Here is a 19533-nt window from a genome sequence, read left to right as displayed (position 1 = left end):
ACCTTAATTTTGTGCTTAATGAAAGGTCACAGTGCACATACTGGCCCTTCAGGTCTTGAGTTTAAAACCTCTGCCCTATATAATTACATAGTAAATGGAGTTCGTAGGCTGTTTCCAGACACACCACTAGACTTTGAGAGTTCTGCGGAAGGAAGATTAATGAGTAGTTTACTGAAGTAACGGATAGTAAAGAAAAACCGACAATATTAATGACTTATGCAGTAATTGTCACCTAAAAAGGACCTGCGAATATAAATTTTAAGCCCTCAGGATTAAGTACACATGCCACACTCAGAACATGGGTGTTAAATATAGCTAGAGAGGTCTGAAGGACGCTAAGGTCTCCTTGCATGCTTTACTTTTTAACAAAAACAGGACACAGGGAGTAGACAGAATCTCAGGGGAAATATAGGATGGAACACATCGCTACGGGCAAATAAACAAGCAGTATGATTACACACAAAAAAACACACACACACACAGACAAGTGGCATGAAAAAAAAAGAAAATGTAAATGTGCAGTTATTTAAGAGTAAATACATGCATAAAATAATTGCAGATGCTTTTAGACAGGTGTACTGCATTAAGAGTAAGAGTGTCGGCAAGAACAGACTGTTGGCAGCGGAATATCAGGAAAATATATTATGGTTGCTCATTGTAAAGCTTAAATTACAAACATTAATGCACATTTGAGAGCTTAGTGAGGCAAAAACTATAGATAGAAGAAAAAGTGATTTGGTCAGATGACTCACTTTATTCTCAGCATAGAAGGGTACACAAAGAAGATGGTACAGACCTGTTGCTTGACGCCTACAGAGAAATTTTCAGGGGGAGGGGGCATTTTCTTTCATGGTTTATATACCAGAACCAGCATTAACTTATTCAGCAATTTGAGCTACAGTAGCTTGTCTGTTGGATCGGACCACACTGTCCAGCCTTCTCTCCCCACATGCATCAATGAGCCTTGGTCGCCCATGACCCTGTCGCCGGTTTACCGCTGTTCCTTGCTTGGACCACTTTTGATAGATACTGACCACTGCAGACCGGGAACATCCCACAAGAGCTGCAGTTTTGGAGATGCTCTGACCCAGTCGTCTAGCCATCACAGTTTAGCCCTCGTCAAAGTAGCTCAAATCCTTACGCTTGTCCATTTTTACTGCTTCTAACACATCGACTTTGAGGATAAAATGTTCACTTGCTGCCTAATATATCCCACCCACTAACAGGTGCCGTGATGAAGAGATAATCAGTGTTATTCACTTTACCTGTCAGTGGTCATAATGTTATGCCTGGTCGGTGTATATGTATGTATATATATTTACATTTTCGGCATTTAGCAGACGCCTTTATTCAAAGCAACTTACAGTACTGTGACAGTATACAGTCTGAGCAACTGAGGGTTAAGGGTGTTGCTCAAGGACTCCGCAGCAATCCGGCAGTGGTGGGGCTTGAACCAGCGACCTTCTGATTACTAGCCCAGTACTTTAACCTCTAGGCGACAACTGCCAACTATATATATATATATATACAGCTGGGGTCAGAGCGCAGGGTAAGCCATTGTATGACACCCCTGGAGAAGAGAGGTTTAAGGGCCTTGCTCAAGGATCCAACAGAGGCTGAATGGCAGAGCCGGGATTTCAACTCTCAGTCTTTCAGTTGATAGCCTAAAGCCCTACTCTGTACAGTACAGACTGTACAGTGGTAGCCTGGTGTATATACTGTATATACTGTATATAAGTATATACAGTGTATCACAAAAGTGAGTACACCCCTCACATTTCTGCAAATATTTTATTATATCTTTTCATGGGACAACACTATAGAAATAAAACTTGGATATAATTTAGAGTAGTCAGTGTACAGCTTGTATAGCAGTGTAGATTTACTGTCTTCTGAAAATAACTCAACACACAGCCATTAATGTCTAAATGGCTGGCAACATAAGTGAGTACACCCCACAGTGAACATGTCCAAATTGTGCCCAAAGTGTCAATATTTTGTGTGACCACCATTATTATCCAGCACTGCCTTAACCCTCCTGGGCATGGAATTCACCAGAGCTGCACAGGTTGCTACTGGAATCCTCTTCCACTCCTCCATGATGACATCACGGAGCTGGTGGATGTTAGACACCTTGAACTCCTCCACCTTCCACTTGAGGATGCGCCACAGGTGCTCAATTGGGTTTAGTCCATCACCTTTACCTTCAGCTTCCTCAGCAAGGAAGTTGTCATCTTGGAGGTTGTGTTTGGGGTCGTTATCCTGTTGGAAAACTGCCATGAGGCCCAGTTTTCGAAGGGAGGGGATCATGCTCTGTTTCAGAATGTCACAGTACATGTTGGAATTCATGTTTCCCTCAATGAACTGCAGCTCCCCAGTGCCAGCAACACTCATGCAGCCCAAGACCATGATGCTACCACCACCATGCTTGACTGTAGGCAAGATACAGTTGTCTTGGTACTTCTCACCAGGGCGCCGCCACACATGCTGGACACCATCTGAGCCAAACAAGTTTATCTTGGTCTCGTCAGACCACAGGGCATTCCAGTAATCCATGTTCTTGGACTGCTTGTCTTCAGCAAACTGTTTGCGGGCTTTCTTGTGCGTCAGCTTCCTTCTGGGATGACGACCATGCAGACCGAGTTGATGCAGTGTGCAGCGTATGGTCTGAGCACTGACAGGCTGACCTCCCACGTCTTCAACCTCTGCAGCAATGCTGGCAGCACTCATGTGTCTATTTTTTAAAGCCAACCTCTGGATATGACGCCGAACACGTGGACTCAACTTCTTTGGTCGACCCTGGCGAAGCCTGTTCCGAGTGGAACCTGTCCTGAAAAACCGCTGTATGACCTTGGCCACCATGCTGTAGCTCAGTTTCAGGGTGTTAGCAATCTTCTTATAGCCCAGGCCATCTTTGTGGAGAGCAACAATTCTATTTCTCACATCCTCAAAGAGTTCTTTGCCATGAGGTGCCATGTTGAATATCCAGTGGCCAGTATGAGATAATTGTACCCAAAACACCAAATTTAACAGCCCTGCTCCCCATTTACACCTGGGACCTTGACACATGACACCAGGGAGGGACAACGACACATTTGGGCACAATTTGGACATGTTCACTGTGGGGTGTACTCACTTATGTTGCCAGCTATTTAGACATTAATGGCTGTGTGTTGAGTTATTTTCAGAAGACAGTAAATCTACACTGCTATACAAGCTGTACACTGACTACTCTAAGTTATATCCAAGTTTCATGTCTATAGTGTTGTCCCATGAAAATATATAATCAAATATTTGCAGAAATGTGAGGGGTGTACTCACTTTTGTGATACACTGTATGTGTGTGTGTGTGTGTGTGTGTGTGTGTGTGTGTATTATACATATGTTTGTTTGTTTTTTTGGATGGAAGTGGGCATAAGGGGGAACTAAATGGTTTGCTAAGTCTGGCACTAAGTCACCCTGATGCACTTCAGATGAACCTTCAGATGGACATATGGCATTTCGAATAGCTAACAAAAAAATTTGCACAGACAAGGACAACATATAAACTGGTAGAAGAGAAGCTCTTATATACTGTTGTGACTTAGTGACTTAAAATGACATTTTATTGTTGTTTTCTAGCCTTCACTACAAAAATGCTGTATTTAAAGCTCTCCAGGTTGTCTAAATGGAAGAAATACGGCAAACAGAAGGGTAATAGAAAAGAGTAAACCATGCTAAAGCTATAGCTGTTTTCTACAAAGTAAACATGTAAGCATATATAAGAAATGTCCCTGAAAAAAGTATCCTTTTTATTTTATTGTTGTTTTCTAGCCTTCACTACAAAAATGATGTATTTAAAGTAGGGCTGTCGAAGTTAACGCGATAATAACGCATTAACGCAATCTCAATTTAACGCGATTAAAAAAAATAGTGCCGTTAACGCAAATTCTAGTTCATGTTGAGACTTGACTGGTAGAACCAACGTTTTAATGTCGGACTTGCCACCGTTGTTCATTTGCGGTTTGTTAAAATAATATAACTGAGCGTCGTAGGGATGCACTTGCATAATAAATAAATAAATACACGGTATATTCACAAGTTGTCAGGAGCAAAACACTTCATTAACTTAATCTGTTACGGCACTGAATACCGGAGTCAAGCACGCTAGTCCATGAACTATGGAAGCCCCAAAAGGGTCAAAACACACTCACTTCGTGTAGAAACATCCACTTTTCACATTTCACTTAAAAAACCTTGTTTTCTATAACATTTACACAGATTTTATTTAATGCGATTAATCGCGATTAACTATATGAAATTCTGCGATTAATCGCGATTAAAATTTTTAATCGTTTGACAGCCCTAATTTAAAGCTCTCCAGGTTGTCTAAATGGAAGAAATACGGCAAACAGAAGGGTAATAGAAAAGAGTAAACCATGCTAAAGCTATAGCTGTTTTCTACAAAGTAAACATGTAAGCATATATAAGAAATGTCCCTGAAAAAAGTATCCTTTTTATTTTATTGTTGTTTTCTAGCCTTCACTACAAAAATGCTGTATTTAAAGCTCTCCAGGTTGTCTAAATGGAAGAAATACGGCAAACAGAAGGGTAATAGAAAAGAGTAAACCATGCTAAAGCTATAGCTGTTTTCTACAAAGTAAACATGTAAGCATATATAAGAAATGTCCCTGAAAAAAGTATCCTTTTTATTTTTTCTCTTTAGCTAATAAACATAAAAAAAACCCAGACAATAATAAACTGTGACTATGTGGGTGAACGAGTTGAACAGGACGAGTGTAATAAAGCTTTGTAGTAGGTGAGGCGCCACATGGCTGGTTCCCAACAACTGACGCACCTTTTAATGATTGTACAGTGGCATTCTACAGGTCAGACCTCTCTCAGAGAAAGAGAGAGAGAGGGAGAGAGATTTGTCTGCAAGAGGAAAATTAAATTCTAATGCTTTAATGAGCATTGTGGCCTCGTAATTAAACCACTGACTCTGACACATGCTGGTAGACGACAGATAAAAAAGTGGTCCTGCTGTCCTCTGCCCCCTCTCTAAGGAACATTTGAGCCAAAATCACTGTAAGACTACTGAGACGCACACAAAATTAATTTATGATTAAAAAAATTATGGTTGGCTTTTAATTCAATTCCCAAAATATTCCTGAAAGCTCTTATTAAAAGTAAAGCTTAATTGTCTATGATTAGAAAGTACTCACACTTCTGTCTTGTATTGCTTAAAAGCCAAATTCATGCACTGTATACTTGGCGCGAATGTTGGCCGGAGCCTTACAATGGATTGGCGCCCAGTTCAGGGTGTTCTTACTTTGCACCCAGTGTTCCCCGTTGGGAACAGACCTGCCACGACTCTGTCTAGGATTAAGCAGTTGATGAAAATTAAATTCCAGCATAGACTAGTGTGATCCATGTAGTACAGGAATTCAAATAGGAAGAAACAAATAGGAATAAACTGAATAAAAATGAGGCATTTAACTAAACAGACCAGCATGCTAACAGTGTTCTCTTTAAAAGCATGAAAAAATATCAGTCCAAGAAAAGTACGATGGGAAAAATGTCTAATAAAGAAATTAATTTCATAAGACTTAGCTAATACGATATATTAATTAAATACTAATAGCCTTAAAGGCTCTTTTACTGCATTAGCCTAATTTCTCTACCCCCTCTCTTTGTGCCATGTCACCATCGCTTTCCAGAATATTAAAGAGGACAGAGTACCATCACTCACTCTAGTCGATTTTTTTCCTTTCTTTTCTTCAAACACCTTCTTTTTCCACTCACTGCACCTCTGACAGAATGCACTCATCGCTTCAAATTGTACCTCTGATTTGACATGTCACCATAGCCTTGGCATTTGTGGATTTATAAATGAGCGGGGATTGAAAGGAGCTTGTAAAGGTTAGCTGTGAACGTATGCACATAGTCTCCATCACAGAAGCTCACACTGCTGACATGCACACTCGCACGAATTAGATTTATCTCCTTACGCCCTTAAACACATGCACAGTCATGCTGTGCCATCGACAGTCTGCTTCCAAGTTCGTCAATGAACTATAACTGTTATTATGTCACCATCCCAAGATAATTATAGATCATCATGTTGGTGCTATAATCCTTCTGGTTTAAAACTTTAAAAGCATGAGTGTAATGTTGAGATATAACACCAATGTATTGCTAAATTGGTTAAGCAGACACCCTTTTCTTCCAGATGTTTAGGTGTTATTGGGAGGTGGGAAAACATTAGAGAACCCACAGGAATGTTACAGGGAAAGCATGAAAAGCTAGATACTGAAAACAAAGGCTGAATACCAGACTAGGGCAGATAAATTTGTATAATAAAAAACACTTATTAATGGTTAAATGTAAATCAGGTATTGTACACTCACTCACTTTCTTAACCGCTTCTCAAATTAGGGTTGCGGGCAGGTGCTGGAGCCTATCCAAGCTTTTCAATGGGCGCAAGGCACACAGTAACACCCTGGACGGGGTGCCAGTCCATCGCAGGGCAGAGACACATACACACACCCATTCACCTATAGAGCAATTCACTGTCTACAATCTACCGGACTGCATGTTTTTGGATTGTGGGAGGAAACCAGATCTCCCAGAGGAAACCCACGCAGACACGTGGAGAACATGCAAACTCTGCACAGAAAGGACCCGGACCGCCCCGCCTGGGGATTGAACTCGGGACCTTCTTGCTCTGAGGCGACAGGGTATTGTACACGACTTTTTAATTAAAGTTAGTTTGAGCCTCTTAACTCTAATTTATATGATAAAATATTTAACAAAACAAATTAAATACTAGTTTTATTTTTAAGTTAAAAAGTTGAAATGAAATGAATTTATATTTAACACCCACATAAGCACAAGAAAATGCATTGGGAAGTTAGTCAGCCAGTTTTCCCATAACTACCTCTACAGATCTACAGAAAAATCTAAATATGCCCAGTATCGTTATGTCACACTTGTTTATCACTCACCTAGCAATAAATCATTCATATAATTACAATTAACACTTCACAAAAATTAAATCAATAAATTATACATATTAAATAAAATCCAGTTGTTTTGGATCTTTTTCTTTTTGTTTTAAACAACCTACACTATCCACCTAATCTGCCCCCCATGTATTCTTTTTCTTTACTGTATTATTATTATTATTATTATTATTATTATTATTATTATTATTACTACTACTACTTCTACTACTTCTACTGCTTAAATGACCATACAATTTAAATATAATATACACTGATCAGCCATAACATCAAAACCACCTCCTTGTTTCTACACTCACTGTTCATTTTATCAGCTCCACTTACCATACAGGAGCACTTTGTAGTTCTACAATTACTGACTGTAGTCTATCTATTTCTGTACATACCTTTTAAGCCTGCTTTCACCCTGTTCACTCACTGTCCACTCTATTAGACACTCCTACTAGTTGGTCCACCTTGTAGATGTAAAGTCAGAGATGGTCTGTCATCTATTGCTGCTGTTTGAGTTGGTCATCTTCTAGACCTTCTTCAGTGGTCACGGGACACTGCCCACGGGGCGCTGTTGGCTGGATATTTTTGTTTGGTGGACTATTCTCAGTCCAGCAGTGACAGTGAGGTGTTTAAAAACTTGCTGTGTCTTATACACTCATACCTGCACAACACACACTAACACACCACCACCATATCAGTGTCACTGCAGTGCTGAGAATGATCCACCACCCAAATAATACCTGCTCTGTAGTGGTCCTGTGGTGGTCCTGTGGGGGTTCTGACCCTTGAAGGACAGGATGAAAGCAGACAAAAAAAAGTATGTAAAGAAACAGAGGGACTACAGTTAGTAATTGTCAGTGGAGCTGATAAAATGGACAGTGAGTGCAGAAACAAGGAGGTGGTCATAATGTTATGCCTGATTGGTGTAGAAAGTAATCTCTACTGGATGATTGATTTTGACAAGGCACGACAGCACCTGGACATGATGAAATAGAGAAAATTGACCTGAGAAAGGAAGATGGAGACATTAATTTGTCTTCATGTGGAGTATGAAAGGTTTTTTTAATGCCACATAACTGTGAAAGATTGAACATGCTATAAATATCACAGGCACAGGTATTATTTTCATTATTTAAAATGAACAGATATTGGATCAACCTTTTATAAGTGTTGTTATGGTTACAGTGGGCCCAGTCTATATCTCAGACAAGGCAGGAATACACCCTGTATTAGACACCAGTCCATGTTGGGCAATCACTTCAAATCATGTAATTTAAAGTGAAAGGGAAGGTTTGGAATTACAAAAATACAGAATTACAGTGTGTTGGTGCAGCTGGTCTGAATCACTGGGTGATTGGTTTAGTCATGTTAAAGAGATTGTCCAATAGCCACTGTCTGACCGTCTGGCTGTATGAAACACTCGGAGAGTTAAAGTCCACTAAGCTTTGTGCATAGCCTACGGTTACAAAATAGCCTAATCAACCCTAGACATAAAAGCCATTTATGGACTAAATCTAGGTTCAAAAACTGCTTTTACCCAGACAAACTGAACGCTTGATCCGAATGGCCTCAGGTCAGTCCAAAAGTACAAGCATAAAAACGCCCTAAGAAACTTTTTGATTAAAGTTTTGTCCGAGCCACCAAAGGCCAAATCCCACTGGGAGGCAAACTGCAAATACCTTAATGAGTTCACTGACTGTCTTTCTCTCTGGTAATATCGGCAGAAATGCTTTTCACTGGTGGTCTTTCCTTCACCCCCCTGCTGTGATGTGGCATGGCTCTGACCCTAAGTACAGAATGCATACCTGTCTTAAGGAAAAATAGCTTCATTAAGCGCGCTACACAAACACATCGACACAACAAGCATCCATTACCAAATCCAGCATCAGCCCAGAATCCCCTGAAGAAATGGAAGGCTCAGACAGTGTTTAGAAAATGCACGGATTTCAGTTCTATTTAGCATCTTGCTCTATCTCTCTGTGTGTGTCTCTTTCTCTAAGTGATTGAGTGCTGCTGGTATGACAGGCATGGCTGATTAAATGTCGCAGTCATTTGAGTAAAGGCTGAACGTGACCGGAGGTCTTAGGCACACTCGAGCATTAAATGCTTCGCTAAGCCTAAACAAAACCACACGCACATCCTATGGAAAAGCCTGGCTATAATTAACGTCTCCGGCTGGCCGCTAACTCGCCATACTAATGGCCATCATCTGTCTCATTTTCATATTACTAAAATGGAGGCTGTGGAATGGCTGTCAGCTAGATTTGGTCATGGCCTTGAGCTTTGAGCAGGCCCACTAGAAACTTGCAAAAGTCTTTTTGTTATCCACTAAATAAAGAAGACATCATCTTGATCGAGATCATGGTGGATCTACCACCAACCGTTAACACTAAGCAGAGCAGAATTGCAATTCCAGCTTTGAGGTAATGACTTGGGGACAGATCTTTCTCCAAAGTTCTATAAAGACTTGATTTGATGAGTTTGTTGTTGAGAAACTTCATTGGTCTGCACAGAACCCTGACCTTAACTCTACTGTACGTCTTTGGGATCGATTTCAACCAGTTGGGATTATGGAGAGCTGTAAACAAGCAAGCCAAGCTCATTTTCTCAGGCATAGGCAGGTAATATGGATGCTGTACAGCACCAGGGTTGTGAAGACCTGGTTTGGATTAGAACCTTGCATCTGCTCTTTCTCCTAGTCTGCTTGACCTATATAATTGACCCATGGTTAGCGATGGCTAAAAAATAAATAAATAAATAACTCAAAGGGCTTTATTGTAGGCTATCCGCTACAATTGGTAACGGCCTTAAGCTGCAGACCCGTTAGAAACTAGCAGAAGTCTTTTTTTGAAATCGATATGGCCAAGAGAGTGAGAGCTTGGAGATGGAGAAAAGACCTGATCAAGGTCATGGTGGGTCTACCACCACTCATTAATACTGAGCGCAAAGCAGAACTGTGCTTCCAGCTTTGAGGTAATTGTTTTGGAAGGGTCTTTGTCTGTGAGCAAAGCTAGGTTTGTAAAGACTTGGTTTGGCAAGTTTGTTGTGGAGGAATTTCATTGGTCTGCACGGAACCCTGACCTTTACTCCACTATACATCTTTGGAATCAATTTCAACCAATCCACTTTATTTGTGCTTTTAAAAGGTAGAAGAGATGTACAAGCAAGCCAAGAACAATTTTTCCAGGCATATGCAGTTAGTATGGATGCTGTACAGCACCAGGTTGTGAAGACCTGGTTTGGATTGGAACCTGGCATCTGCTCTTTCTTCTTGTCTGCTTGACCTACATAATTGACCCATGGTTAGCCATGGCTAAAAAAATAAATAAATAACTCAAATTCTTCATTTTAGTTCTTCAGCCATGCGAAGAGGAAAAGGTGGATTTAAGGCAGGAAAAGTGGAGGACTGCTTACAAATGTCTCAGTACACAAAAGACACTACACTTAAAAGGAAGAGAGCAAGTAGGAAGCAAGAAACCCAGAGAGGAAATGAAAGAAAGACAAGGGTAAAGGAAACATGAGAAGAACAGAAGGGTGTCCAGCAGACACCGGACTTCAGCAACTGCTGTCAGCGGCATAAGTAATTAACAATCCCTATTCAAAGATTCAGAAGGAACCCGAGAATGCTCCAGACAGGATTATCTGATACAGGAAATGCAACACAAGACAACAGACATTCTTGAGCAAGCAGTTTGCTTAGTTACAAGTTATGTTACTCAAGAAAACAATAATGCTGGTACAGTAAAGCTTTTCTTCGGTACAGTGCTTTTCAAACTTTTAAGACCAAGCACTACTTTTAAACAAAGCTAATTTCTATAGTACTACCTGTAAGTCCTCCTACAGGAACACTGCCAATGTGTAAAGCAGGGATGTCCAAACATTTTCTTGTTGGAGGCCAGATGAAGCAAAAAATATGTAAACATGGCCCACAGACTCTTGTAATAAAACAAATAAAAATATAATAGACATACTTAATTACTAACAATTACACTTCATTTTTATTTCAGTGATTTGCGTGACTAATTATCTTTATTTGCTGTGTTTATTTGACCAGTTTATAATCCTAATGGGAAGAAATATTATACTTCTCTAAATTAAACATAGGGCAGCACGGTGGCTAAGTCGGTAGCACTGTCGCCTCACAGCAAGAAGGCCCTGGGGTTTGATCCGGCCCGGGTCCTTTCTGTGCGGAGTTTGCATGTTCTCCCCGTGTCAGCGTGGGTTTCCTTCGGGTCAGGGGAGTCAGGTTAATTGGAGACACTGAATTGCCCCATAGGTGAATGGGTGTGTGTATGCGTGTGTGTGTCTGCCCTGCGATGGACTGGCGCTCCGTCCAGGGTGTTACTGTGTGCCTTGTGCCCATTGAAAAGCTGGGTTAGGCTCCAGCACCCCCCGCGACCCTGATTGGATAAGCGGTTTAAACAGTGAGTGAGTGAGTAAATTAAACACTTCCCACTGAGCCTAGTTTCCTTAGAGCTGCTATGTTCATCCAAAAACTCAGGAACATTAGGTGTAACAGTAATGTTTTAAGTCAGGGGAAAGAAGATGAGGAGTGTTTTAGATTTGTTTCATGCAATATCGACACCAAGAGTGCAAACAGTTCAAGTGTTATTTTTAAACCTGCTTAATAGTGGGCCAACTTCAATTTTATTTCTAAAATACGTTGCGAGCCATTTCGAAAACGGTAACAGGTCGCAAATGGCCTGCAGGTCTTAGTTTGGACATCCCTGGTGTAAAGTGAGCAGATGCATTTATGGCATTTATGTGACTTCCAATTGCAATCAACACAATGCAGTTGAGAGTCAGGGGCTCAACATGGGAGGGGTAGCAACTTGACACGGGTGGGGCTTGAACCACTGACCTTCTAATTAGTAGTCCAGTACTTTATCCACTATGCTATCACCACCCTCACTGCCTAGTCATAGAAGTGAGTCTGTTTAGGATTGTATTACTGGTTCTATGCCAGTATAAGTAAATCCCAAACCTGGATGAATTGTGTTGTACTGTCATGTAGCTATTTTTTTTCAACAGCATGTTAGCTGATGTTGAGATGAACAATATGCTTTTTATCAGGCAAAACTGGCCAGGCTTGGAAAGACATATGTTAGAATATTTGTGTCTGTTGTGTTTTCTGTTTGTTTTCTTCTTACTGCCCACATAGGTGAACTGGCTGCTAAAAATTGCCTTTAGGAATGTATTGGTTGGTTATTGCTGTGTAATATACTGGCTGTATTCAATCCAAAACTAAACACTGACTCCCAGGCTTTTCATTCAAAACATGCATGAGAATGATACATTGAGAATAGTATTATTGATGAAAATATAAACATTCAGCAAAGGAAATGAAATGATGTAGCATTTATACAGTAATGTAGCTACGAGTGTGAAATAAATCCTTAAGTTACTTGTTAGAGTGGCATGGTGGCTCCTGGGTTCCATTCCCAGTTTGCATTTTCTCCCAGTGGGATTTCTCCAGGAGCTCTGGTTTCCTCCCACAGTCCGAAGACATGTAAGTTGGGTGAACTGGAGATACAAAATTGCTGCTGACGGTGTTTGACATTGAACCGGTGCTGATAAATTATGTGTAACCTGTAACTTCCTATCCTGTCATGTAACCAAAAGTGTAAAACATGATATTAATCTTAATAAACAAATAAAAGGGTGGGGAGCAAAATGGAAGGATTTTCATCAGTGGTCTCAAACTTTTGGCCCCTCATTGTAAATACAATGTATAATGCAGTGTTCCAATATGTGTGCGGATGTGTTGTGTGACAGCACCTGTGGTGAGGCTTTGGGAGTCTTTGTTTATCCTGGAGCTCAGGGAGTCTCAGGTGTCTGCTTTGTCTTAAAGGGATGACTGGATTTGGTCAAGCTTCATTTCTCTCTGCTTTCCTGCCTATAAGGACCTCCAGATGGGCTCCAGACCCCCTGAGCCCAGATGGAGTTTAGTCAGTACGGTGAGCTTCATTCCAGGGCACCAGCTACCAAACCTCACCCCAGGCGGTAAAGATTCTGTGCTGCAGTCTACCTTGGCACGGATCTCTTAGGGTGGTTAAATGTTTGATATTTCACCCAAGGCTGCTGTGATCTAAGCTCATATCAGGTGAAGGTGGGCAGTTCAAGACCAGGCAGTGTTTGGAATGTATTTGCACAGCTTGTGTCCTTTATGGCACTTTATGGAGTTCGGTTTAAGCCTTAAGTCTTATTAATTATGGGATTTTTTCTATAAGAACTGAAACCAGGTCTGAAACGGTTTCCAAGGGTTTCACTAATCACACATGAACCTCAAGCAGGGTTGTTCAACCTTTCTGAAAAGCATTCTTTTCACACAAAAAAAGAAACACCCCTGATTACAAAGCAACACTTAGTGTTTTCTCGCTCCAGACTCGGGCCTCTGAATCAAAGTTAAAAGCTAGCTTTGCCAGACTTCAGTCGACTGGGTTTGAATGGAGGTTTTTGGAGAGCACTCAGGCAAACATCCCTCACCTGGACGGATCATTCCATCTATCCGTGTTTGCACTCCCCAGTTCCTCTGATCCTCCACTTCAGCTTTTACTTTGCACAATAATGCATCACTTCTTCCTGTTCCACTCCATTTCCATTTGGGTCAACATAACCCTCCCTTTGCCAGATGTTCGGCGAACACCGGAGATGATGGCAATCACTGTGAAAATTAGCAACAGTTATAAATTGTTGCTTAGCGACACTAAGAAGGAGGGTTCTAAGAAAGAAAGGTTCTAAGAAACAACATTTTCACCTTAAAAATAGATTGTGGGTGAAAGTTGGAACGACATCTATCATTAGTGGGCATAGCAACACAGACCTGAATTTATCTTTGACTTGAATTTATCTTTGGTTACTATGTTGAGTTACATATGTTGTATCCATTTTTTGGTAGGTTCCCTCTTAATACACCTTCCACTGCCTGTGGATAAACTGGCTGCTCTTATTCCCCCTATTTGTGAGTGACTGTCAATTCATGTGTTAGATCTTGATCCCAGTGTTACCAAGTTGGGCGCTGGATCCACAATAACCCTGAGCAGGATAAACAGACTCAGTGAATGAATAGATATTTCACACCAAAAATCTGTTGTACTTTCAGGTCTTTAAATGTTCGTTCAGTGCCACGAAAACTCCTGGGTTAAATTTAAAAGTCGTGATTTAAAATGGAAAAGAATTTATTGGCAGTCTGGGAGAAGGCTTAGGAGCAAACAGAGTCGCTCAAGTACCCTCTTTAGCCCTTTTAGGTCTTTAAATGCATGAGTTGTGTTTCTTCTTTTCCCCCATTTTATGATCTAAAGCATGCGATCGATGTGGTGCCCTTGAACTCTCTATTAATTCCTGCAATGTTGCTCCCTAGGGGATGTACTGACCCCCTTGTTGGCCTCGTTTAGCAGGGGGAAATAAATAAAGAATCATGCCTGAGTCGGTTTCAGAGTCTTAACAAATGTGTGCACACAGAACCTTCAGATATTAAGAATTTGGGCTAATCGGGTTTGACTCGCCCAGTATCTAAAGCTGAAAGAGGAAAACTTGGGAAATCAGTTTTTTTTGTGCAGTCTGCACGAAAGCAGCTTGATGACCACATACCAAAACCTAACCTATAGAACTCTATGAGGAGCATTTCTTTACATGAAGATGACTTTTTTTTATCTTTGTTATGACAACATGCAACATGCTTAATACATGCCTTACAATCGATTCATCCTATTAGACCTATAGCAATCCTTTTGAATGCAGTGACAAAAAATATGACCATCAAGTAACTCTAATTTTGTTAATAAACCATTATCTACTTCAAAAATAAATAAATAAAAATGATAATAAATGTTACATGTATAATGCACAACTGTTGCAATACACTGTCATTTTTGTGGGGTTTCCAAAATAGCTATGATTGAAACCACTACTGACAAACACCACTGGCTAGGTCTGAGGGGGGAGGGAAGGCTGAACAGCTTAGCAATTTGGGGCATGCCTGTTCCAAGCATGGACAAAATAAGAGGATTGCTTTAGGAATGACATCTGGGGTTAAAAAATAAAATAAATAAAATAAAAAATAGTTAATTAATTAGCTAATAGGGTGGGTAGCACTGTCGCCTCAGAGCAAGAAGGTCCTGGGTTCAATCCCCAGGCGGGGCGGTCCGGGTCCTTTCTGTGTGAAGTTTGCATGTTCTCCCCGTGTCTGCTTGGGTTTCCTCCGGGAGCTCCGGCTTCCTCCCACGGTCCAAAAACATGCAGTCAGGTTAATTGGAGACACTGAATTGCCCTGTAGGAGAATGGGTGTGTGTATGTGTGTGTATGTGTGTCTGCCCTGCGATGGACTGGTGCCCCATCCAAGGTGTTACTGTGTGCCTTGCAACCAATGAAAAGCTGGGACAGGCTACAGACAAACTACAGACAATAGTTTGTCTGTAATTTTACACTGATAGTAAACTTCAATGGTGGGTAAGATTATAACCTAGTTGTGGTAATCAGGTTCATCTATGTTATTTTATTAGTAATTTATATCTTTATTTGAACAAGAATCATTTTTAGACGTGCAAGTTAATAAAAATAATGAAAATAATATGAAAGCTAGTATAGTTATTTTAGTTGCAGATACATTAATTCCAACATTGCTGAACTTGTATGCATTTGATTTTGAGCTCATACTAAAATAATATGTCTTTCCAAATCCAGACGCTTTAGAATATTGGGGTCGTCTTTAAACAGGTCCTGTATATAAACATTTACTCTTGTATATAGAGCTTTTCCCCTTTTTTCTTATTGAAAACCATAAACCAGTAAACTTTATTAGCATGACCCACATGTACTGAGTAATAAATGAACTGTTAGAAAATGATATGTGCACTTTCTATTCCCTACTTTCCTTCAAATCCCAGCTAACATTTGCAATTACTCTTCAAGTCAGAGTGTCACAGAAATGCATTATTTATACATCCACAGTGTTAGCCAGACTTTGACCCTAGTAAACAATATGTAGATGTACCCTCGGGGTTTATTTTCCAGTCCCAACAATGCCTAGGTTCTGAAAAAAATATTAATAGTTGCCAGTGTAAACAAATAGCTGTGAGTAGAATGCATTATGTTACAGCTGCCTGTCAAAATATCATTATCATTATTATTTTCTGATTATACCATTATTTTAACCTGGATAATTACTCACTATAGGGACTAAAGTATTGCTAACGTGTAATAAATTAATCATATAAAGAGATGATATGCTGCTAACTTTGCAGCAACTTTTTCATGTTTCAGTATGCCTGTGCCCCTGTACACAAAGCAAGCTATATAAAGACATGAAGAAAAGTTTTGTTTACAGAAACTCCAGTGACCTGCACAGAACTCTGACCTCAGCCCCACTGACCAGCTTTGAAATGAACTGGAACAGCCCCGGTTCTGGACTGCTTTGCTTGGGGGGGCAGTAAAACCTAATGAGGGGGCATGTTGATAGTCATGTTTTTGAAGCCAGAAATATATGCAAGGCTTAATTTGTGCATGAATGATGACAGCCAAGCTATTGATACTGGCTTAAAGTGATGTATGAGGTAAAGAAATAAAAATTCATGTTTTCGAACTTAAACTTAAAACCCAATGATTAAAAAATACATGTTGATTATGTAAATGGCGAAAAAAGATTATCTAATTGTATTTCATTTTAATACGCCCCCTTAATTAAATTGCCATTACTAATAGAACAACTCTATTTCTTGAAAGGCTTTAATACAAATTTAAGTCAAAGCTGACAAATGTACCTACACACAGACTGAGAATATTCAAACGTGGAAATAGGAATGAGTGAGAATATTTATATTATTGGGAAATTAAAATATAAAGAAAACAAAAGAATACTAATTCTGTAAAAAAAAAGTGTTTACCAGTATACCTGCCTCTCGCTCACACTAACAGAACATATACTGCCGAACTGAACTGTTTGGGGCAGTCTGCCGATTTTTATATGACTCAAAGAGCCAATCAGGAATAAGCAAGGAAATATCTTCACACTGTAAAACAAAATGCATTTTTGTGATTGGTTCAGAGATAATTTTAAAAATAGCCGTTGCTTGCATTGTGCTTGGGGTGGCAAAGACACAATTTGGGGGGGCAATGCCCCCCTCAGCCCCCCCCTAGCGCCGGCCCTGAACTGGAACATCAATTGAGACTTTCTTGACAAACATCAGTGCCCAGCCATATGAATGTTTTTGATTGAATGGGCACAAATTCCCACACACTTCATACTTCACACTTCAAATCTGTGTATGAAGCCTTTTTAGAAAAGTGTTGTTAGATAGAAGTAAGATAGATCACATAAAGGTCACTCTACTTTAATACAATTTGATTTTGATATGGGATGGCCAACACACTCATGGTCCGGTGTCCAAATAATTCATTCCATATAGTGAAGTAAATGTAGTGTAACATTACTATGGCTAAATACATAAGGAAATAAACATTACAAATAGAAAATACAAGTTTTGTTATGACATTAGTTTATGCTCATTTGCCTGCGCGCATTATTCAGTAATCTGTTTATTTTTAATACGCTAATAGTTTTTTGCCAGTGAAACTCTTCCCACAGAGTTGCTTTAAAGTGCCTCATTTCAGTATTTAAGGCGATTGTGTCAGTATGTGAGTTACATAACCACATTTCTGTCATTAACCCCAATTAAGCTTATTAAAAAGAAAACAATATTAAAATTAATTATAAACAATTTTCTGCCACTTTAGTCATGATAAGCTGTAGTATTCAAGCTTTAAAAGAGGTACGCGCAATATACAACATACAAGCTGTACAGTCGGCTCTGCCTATTTAAGTCAAATTGGCTTGTGCAATTTCCTCTTATTTCTATGTATAATACAATGTCAGCATCAAGTTTAAAACAACAGTGTTTTTAAAACTGCTCATGTAAAAATGTCCAAAAAATTATATTATTAATCTGTTGGTTGGAGCCAGCAGGTCAATACACTGCATTGTAACACTAATTTATAAACACATTAATTCATATAGTTCCTAACTATACACTGATCAGCCATAATATTAAAACCACCTCCTTGTTTCTACACTCACTGTCCATTTTATCAGCTCCACTTACCATATAGAAGCACTTTGTAGATCTACAGTTACTGACTGTAGTCCATCTGTTTCTCTACATGCTTTGTTAGCCTGCTTTCACCCTGTTCTTCAATGGTCAGGACTCTCCCAGTACCACTACAGAGCAGGTATTATTTAGGTGGTGGATCATTCTCAGCACTGCAGTGACACTGACATGGTGGTGGTGTGTTAGTGTGTGTTGTGCTGGTATGAGTGGATAAGACACAGCAGCGCTGCTGGAGTTTTTAAACACCTCACTGTCACTGCTGGACTGAGAATAGTCCACCAACCAAAAATATATCCAGCCAACAGCTTCTAGTGCTCTGTGGTGGCCTTGTGGGGGTCCTGACCATTGAAGAACAGGGTGAAAGCAGGCTAAAAAGGTATGTAGAGAAATAGATGGACTACAGTCAGTAATTGTAAAACATGTTTTACTGCTGCTTTCTAGACAGTGGTAGCCTAGTGGGTACAGCTTTGGGCTATCAATCAAAAGATTGCCACTGTTGGGCCCTTGAGCAAGGCCCTTTAACCTGTTTGCTCCAGGGGTGCCGTACAATGGCTGACCCTGCACTCTGACCCCAGCTTCCAAACAAGCTGGGATATGTGAAGAAAAATGTGTTGTACTGTACACGTGTATCTGTACTGGCAGTGTTAGCTCAGTGGTTAAGATGGACTAATAATCATAAGGTTGCCACTTCCAGCTTCACCACCACCACTGTTGGGCTCCTGAGCAAGGTCCTTAACCCTCAATTGCTCAAACTGTATTCAGTCATAACTGTAAGTCGCTTTGGATAAAAGCGTCTGCTAAATGCTGAACATGTAAATGTATTTATGTCAAATAAAGGTGTTTGTTATCCTGGTCAGCGTCACGGTGGGTCCAGTTTTCTCTGGAATCACTGGACACAATGCAGCAACACAACCCAGGCAGGACACCAATTCATCACAGGGCCTTACTTCCCATCACTAGACATCCAAACATTGCCAATCATGCATGTGTGTAGGTGCCCGACCGATAGATAGCACAACTGGCGATTCGAACCCTAGATCCCAGCGGTAGTGGGCTAGTGTAATTTGCTGTGCCATCCGAGCATAATAATAATAAATGGCATTTTACTTCTGTAGCCTCACTGTTCAGTTCTAAATGAAATTTCCATCATGACTATAATTTAATTTGTATAACTCATTGTTCTTCGTGAATACTCCTCGATAATAAATAAATGTCATATAGAGTTGCTGGTGTCTAGTGTGTTGTCACTTGACTCCAGATCTCCATCAGAATCCAATCCATTAACGGCGCAACCTGATGAGCAAAGTATGCGTCCAACATGCTTAAAGCTTTCTAGGGACTTTTATGACACGATCACAAGTCACGCATGGTCAGGTTTCAACTTTCACTGTCACATTACAGCCCATTTCATACGAGCTTGCTGTCTGGAAAGCACA

The 19533-nt window shown here is 40.2% G+C and overlaps 1 protein-coding gene across 2 annotated transcripts in view; it reads right to left on the bottom strand.

The window, feature by feature from the left end:
- Positions 1–19533, bottom strand: part of pcdh7b (protocadherin 7b) — a 224898-nt gene that overhangs the window by 117718 nt on the left and 87647 nt on the right. The window lies entirely within an intron of this gene.

Source organism: Trichomycterus rosablanca, chromosome 4 (assembly GCF_030014385.1).
Source record: "Trichomycterus rosablanca isolate fTriRos1 chromosome 4, fTriRos1.hap1, whole genome shotgun sequence".
NCBI classification, from domain to species: Eukaryota; Metazoa; Chordata; class Actinopteri; order Siluriformes; family Trichomycteridae; genus Trichomycterus; species Trichomycterus rosablanca.
The sequence above is the reverse complement of the archived record's forward strand: the minus strand, read 5'-3'. Positions and strand labels throughout refer to the sequence as shown.